This window comes from Vipera berus (assembly GCF_964194415.1).
Source record: "Vipera berus genome assembly, chromosome: 2".
Taxonomy (NCBI): Eukaryota; Metazoa; Chordata; class Lepidosauria; order Squamata; family Viperidae; genus Vipera; species Vipera berus.
This window is the reverse complement of record NC_138203.1, coordinates 235,567,881-235,573,880: the sequence shown is the minus strand read 5'-3', so window position 1 is coordinate 235,573,880 and position 6,000 is coordinate 235,567,881. Positions and strand designations below refer to the sequence as shown.

At 38.0% G+C, this 6,000-nt stretch overlaps 1 long non-coding RNA gene across 1 annotated transcript in view; it reads left to right on the top strand.

Annotated features, from left to right (window-relative positions):
• Positions 1 to 6,000, top strand: part of LOC308662193 — a 17,894-nt gene continuing 11,894 nt past the window's right edge. The window contains exons 1-2 of the long non-coding RNA XR_014025124.1: positions 1 to 1,711; positions 1,942 to 2,107. This is a non-coding gene — a long non-coding RNA (uncharacterized lncRNA). The remainder of the gene's footprint in view (positions 1,712 to 1,941; positions 2,108 to 6,000) is intronic.

The window sequence follows — 6,000 nt, the reverse complement described above, 5'->3', positions numbered from 1 at the left end:
AATACCACTTTACAATGCATGCCTTGGTAAGGCCACACCTGGAATACTGCATCCAGTTTTGGTCACCACGATGTAAAAAAGATGTTGAGTCTCTAGAAAGAGTACAGAGAAGCACAACAAACATGATTAGGGGACTGGAGGCTAAAACATATAGGGAACGGTTGCTGGAATTGGGTATGTGTAGTTTAATGAAGAGAAGGGTGAGGGGTGACATAGCAGTGTTCCAATATCTAAGGGGCTGCCACAAAGAAGAGGGAGGCAAGCTATTCTCCAAAGCACCTGAAAGCAGGAAAAGAAGCAACGGATGGAAACTAGTCAAGGAGAAAAGCAACCTAGAACTAAGGAGAAACTTTCTGACAGTTAGAACAACTAACCAGTGGAACAACCTCCTCCAGAAGTGATGAATGCTCCAACACTGGAAGTTTTTAAGAAACTGGACAGCCATTTGTCTGAAATGGTATAGGGTTTCCTGCCTGAGCAGGAGGTTGGACTAGATGATCTCCAAGGTCCCTTCCAACATAATAATAATAATAATAATAATAATAATAATAATAATAATAATAATAATAATAATAATAATAATAATAATAATAATAATAATAATAATTAATAATAATAATGAGAAAAAGTGAGAGCTCAGGTAGAAGACAAAGAAAGGAAAGTAAAATCTGTCCACAATGTCTTAGATTATTTAAAATTGCAATAATTGAGCATCAGTTGGAAAGTATACCACAAAATGACACTCATCTCCAGGAAAACACCAGCAGACCACTAGCAAGAGTTGGGGGGAAACTGAAAAGTAAAAGGGGTTTCCTTCAGCCAGGAAATAGAATGGTGCAAAAATGTAAGATGATAATAAAGCAGGAAAAAAAATGATGAGTGTATGGCAAAAAGAAAAAGAGAAAGAAAGAAAGAAAGAAAGAAAAAGAAAGAGAAAGAAAGAAAGAAGAAAGAAAGAAAAAGAAAAAGAGGAAAGAAGGAAAGAAAGAGAAAAGGAAAACAATTTTTTTAAAAAAATATATGCATTGCTAACTGGTAAAAATTGAAAGCAAGGTATAGAAATAAAAAAGCATTTTTTTCAGTAGAAGGATTAAGAAATAATATCCTCAAAGGATCTATGCTGGGATCAGTCATTTTTAAGTTAATTATAAATTGTGTTGATTTAAGGGTATGCAATGAGCTGGCTGAGTTTACAGATGATACAAAATGGCGCGGAGAGGTGAAAACTGAAAATGTTTCTGAGAAGCTCCAGAAGGTTTGTTTTAGAATGGATGAACAAGCAATCAAACCAACTGCAATGTGTGAAGTAATGTATATTGCACATCGACAAAAATCCCAAGTTTCGTTTATATCTTGACGTGGTTTGAAATTGGGAAAATATTTGGAGGTAATAATTGGACAATTTACTGAACACATTGGTTCAACGTGCAACCGCTGTAAAAAGAAAAGAAGCGAATCTTGTATTAGGTGTCATTTGGAGAGAAACAGAATGACTGGCAACACGGCAGTGTCCTATGGAGCATCTATGGTATATCTACATCTAGAAAACATGGTAGCGTTGTTTTCATCTCATTTGAAAAAGTATAAACAGAGCTGGAAATATTGCTGAAGAAAGCAAGAAAAAAACTATCAGGAAGCTTGGATATTTCTTCTGTGAGAAACATCTAGAAAGTCAATAGTTCTTCAGCTTCAAAAAATGAATGATTTGGGGGTGAGCAAACAACTGAGGTGTATAAGCATACCTTGTATGGAGAAAGGGGGGCAGAACAAGGGTTTTCTAGGACCCTAGAAACTGGGACCAGAGATCACTAACATAGAGGGGGAAAGCCTATGGGATTCATTAGAAGAACACAAAGGGAAGGGCACTAACGTGGACAGCTTTAAAAGGTTTATGGAAAATACATTGACTGAATGTTAAAGTCTCACTACTACTTTACCTAGGTGGAAGTGTGGATCCATGCATCCACCCCAGTTTCAGGAACAATGGCGAACTCAGGGTATGTGAACTTCCTAGAGACATCTGGTTGTCCATTGTGAAGAATCAAATGATGCCCTGACCTAATCCAGAAGGGATATTATGATTTTACCATTCTCTCATCTGGTCAAGGTGAAACACAGCTCTGTAGAATTATTATTATTATTATTATTATTATTATTATTATTATTATTATTATTATTATTATTATTATTATTATTATTATTATTGGATTTATATACCGCCCCTCTCCGAAGGGACTCGGGGTGGTGTACAGGGCAATTAAAACACTATAAATAACACATAATGTATAAAAGTTAAAATAGAATTAAATCAAATAGCCCTAAACAATAAACACATTCTAAAATTTAAAATTTTTAAAATTTAAAAATCTAAAATCCCAATCCCTCAGTCCAGGCCGGCAAGTTCAAATAGCCAAGTCTTCAGGTCGCGGCGAAAAAAGCGAAGGTTGGGAGCCATCCGGAGCTCAACCGGAAGCTGATTCCAGAGGGCAGGCGCGCCCACAGAGAATGCTCTCCCCCTGGGGGCCGCCCGTCGACATTCCCTGACCGACGGCACCCTGAGGAGGCCCTCTCTGTGGGAGCGCACAGGACGGTGGGAGGTTAACGCCGGCAAAAGCTTATGCCTTATGCCTTATGCCCTCATTAATTCTAGTGGTGTTCGTGGTGGTAAGCAATGCCCATAATCCCTTTCACCGATTTAGGGCAGGGCTTTTCAACCTCTTCACCCTTTGTACCACTTTTAGGATATGGCAACATCCGAGTACACCAGTTGCCTAGCAAGGTGTCAAAAACTTGATCAAAAAAAAAAAAGGAAAAAAGTGATGAAGTACAGGTAGTCCTCGACTTACAACAGTTCGCTTAGTGACTGTTCGAAATTACAATGGCACTGAAAAAAGTGCCCCCCAAGCCACAGCCAAGCAAGACACCTGCCTGCCCGCCCGGCAGCGTTCTTCCTCCTGTCTGAGGTTTTCATTGTTGTGAGCATTTCTGTTGAGGATTGGCAGCGGGGGTGGGGTGGGGTGGGGGTTGGTTTTTATTCCCCCCACCCGCCTACTGGGTGGTTGCAGCAGGTTTTGTTCACTTCACATGACCCTGGGACACTGTGACCATCATAAATATGAATCAGTTGCCAAGCATCTGAATGTAAATCACAAGACCCTGGAGATGCTGCAACATTCCAGCTGATCGGCGCTTTAAAAACTTCAAATGGTCTCCAACCTTCCCTTTTTCAGAAAAACTATAAAGAAAGTTCAGGGAGATAGTAAGGAACCCAAATGAAACAGTGTGGATTAGTGATCAGCAGAGGATGAAAATAATTGAACCCAATGGTTGCTCCAGTGTAGAGTGCTCGGAGTTCTGTTCTCTTCCTGGAAATGTTTAATTCACATTGGATGATATCCAATTTTATATTGCTACCCTGGGCTGACCTAAAGAGAGTGTGCCCATTCTGTCCTGGTAATTGGATGGTGTGAGGATTTGGAAAGGTAGAAACAAGTTCAAACAAAATCCCAACAAGATGGAGTTTCTGATTTTTTTTCAGAAATATCTTGGCTCTGACTGCCCAAAGGTAAACTTTGGATGAGGTTACCCTTCCTCCGAAGCAACAAATGTACAATCTGAGGGTCCTCCTGGAGTCATGGCTCATATTGAACATTAGGTAGATGCTGTTACCCAAAGAGCTTCGGCAGCTGAGATTAGGAATTACCTGGTCTATAAAAGCCTGCTTATACGGACTCTATCATCACCACAGAATTAAATTGCATCATGTATTCTATATGGGCTGTCTTTGAAAAGCAACTGGAAACTTCAGCTGATACAAAATGCAGCCGTCAGGAGATTAGTGAGTGACAGCGGCAACTACAATATTCAGATGCCAGATACATTCTTTTTTTTAAAATTCCATTTATATCCCGCCCTTCTCCGAAGACTCAGGGCGGCTTACAAGCTTAGCAGTAGCCTTCATTCTATGTATATGCCTGCTTATTAGGGCTTTCACACACACCCCCAAGCGGCATTATTACAAAGTCAGCTTAATTGCCCCCAACAATCTGGGTCCTCATTTTACCTACCTCGGAAGGATGGAAGGCTGAATCAACCTTCTTGATGGCTTTCTGTCCAATTAAAATTGTTCAACTTGAACTATAAAAATTCATAAGTTTGGCTCCAAGCCCGAGTGTGGGCTATCCATTTAGGTACAATCTGCCAGGCCTACGCAAAGGAAGGGATGCTCACAGTCCCATTGGGTAAGAAGGAAACATGGACTCATGTTTCCATAATGGTCCTCATATTTCAGAATACTGTAGCTCCAAAGCAATCCCTGAATTTTTTCTTATTGTTTTTTGCAAAGCTGTTGTCTTTCTGCTTTGCTATTTTTATGCAATATAGTCTTGATTGATTGATCTGTTTTATTTTGTCTAACCCTATTGTTGTCAGCTGTCTGGAACTGTTGGAACTAGATAATATATAAATTCTTGTCATTAATAATGTATGCACCTATATATTCATTTGCATAATTTTTTCTGAAATTTGAGTAGACAAATATAATACTGAAAACACATTAGCTGTAGGTTTTGAGTAATTTTCCTCAAGATTAATTGCTAGAGGTCACATATAGAGAACTTTCCAAGGCTTTCTTTTTTCTTTCCTGTTCATTTTCTTATTAATAATCTCTCTTTCCAATAACAGCAGTCTGCTGGAAAAACAATAGCTTGCTATTATCAGTGGTAAACGCCAAGGTGGTTAAAGGCCACTTTAGCATTAGCAGTCAGTCTGTAAAATGGGATCAAGATATTTCTTTCTGTTAAGTGTAAGGTGAGCAGTAAGATGAGTAGCATTATCTCAGAATGTAAATCCAATTAAACAATATTTTAAATCGTATTAGTTTCTGGCTTAATTTCACCTTGTACAAATTTAGAAGTTTAAGTACTTCACTTGATAAGATGGTGACTATAGAAAACAATCCATCCATCAATCAAATAAACGATCAAAAACATTCATCCATATAAAGCAATGAGAATTTCACGAGCAATGAGAATTTCACGAGCCAGTTTATGTAACATAGTTAGCACTATAAGAAAGTTGAAAATTAAATCGGATTTTGTAGAAAATCCAGATGCAAATGTGTGGCTAAAACTTCTCAAGTGCAGATCGTACAATGTCCCATGGTTCTGATTTACATATTGATGTAATGTCCCAATAAATCTACACCTGCCATTTAGAGATGTCACAGAGATGAGGCAAACTTTTCTAGTATGTATAATTGCTTCTCTTCCTAGGTTCAGAGGAAGTTAATAAGATTACATCTAAAAGCTTTGCTTTTTCTGCCCTGAAAATATAAGTTACCGTTCTATTTAAGAAACTATAAATACAGTGCAGGAAGTTTCAATTTCACACATACAATAATTTTTTCCACTTTTTCTCCACTGGAAATCAATATAAAAGGGTCAGTTTCTGCTTTTTAGCATTTTGAATACCTTTTTTTTCAAAGAAGAAACTCCCACTAGGGTTTTTAAAATACATTCTTATTTTGATTTATTTTGTATGTGAGAATTAACAAAAATATCTGAGTGTCTTCTCAGACACTCATTTCTGTCTGAAGTAGTAACAGAAGAAAATAAGGAATTTAAAATTGGGTTCCCCCCCCCCCGGCTCTTTCCTTCGTGCTTTTGAGGACTTCTAAACAACACTTAATAAGTCAAAAATGAGGCCATTATCTAGATGGGTACTGCTTGTGCCCATTCTGTTATATTATGGGCCTTAAGGTTGTTAAATAAAAGGGTATAGCTGAGACTAAAACACTGGATATAACATTCTAAAAATAAAAATAATTTTAGTGCATAAAATGAAAAATATCCCAATTGGAAAGAGAGGACCCCAAGTTTTACCAATTGCTTTCTGACGATACCATTCTACATGCTGTCCTAAGGAGACCATTTATATGCTCAAAAAAGCTACCATATCTTTATGGTAGCATATAAATGGTTACAGCAGGAAAGGCGGGAG